Raw genomic sequence first — 344 nt, 5'->3', positions numbered from 1 at the left:
TTGATTTTATCGGCCTAACCTCCTGCACGGGTGGGTGGGCTTTAGGGTTGGTAGATCCGCTGAAACATCACGTCGCGATATAACCACGCTTGCATTACATATGTACATACATGAATACATCATGTATATGCAGCATATGATCTGTTCCTGGGGTGGTGGAGAGGCCCCCGAAGGCTGCAATCGCGGATCCAACACCCCGTACCTCCCGGGAGGGATTCCCCGAGAGCTACTGCCCAACGTGTGCAAGCCCCAGCTTCCAGCTACGGCCAGACATCTCCAGCTATGACGGCACTCTTTCCCTCCTCTCCTCCCTCCTCTCCTCCCTCCTCTCCTCCCTCCTCTCC

This window comes from Volvox carteri (assembly GCF_000143455.1).
Source record: "Volvox carteri f. nagariensis unplaced genomic scaffold VOLCAscaffold_133, whole genome shotgun sequence".
In the NCBI taxonomy this organism is placed as follows: Eukaryota; Viridiplantae; Chlorophyta; class Chlorophyceae; order Chlamydomonadales; family Volvocaceae; genus Volvox; species Volvox carteri.
This window is presented reverse-complemented; position numbering follows the sequence as displayed.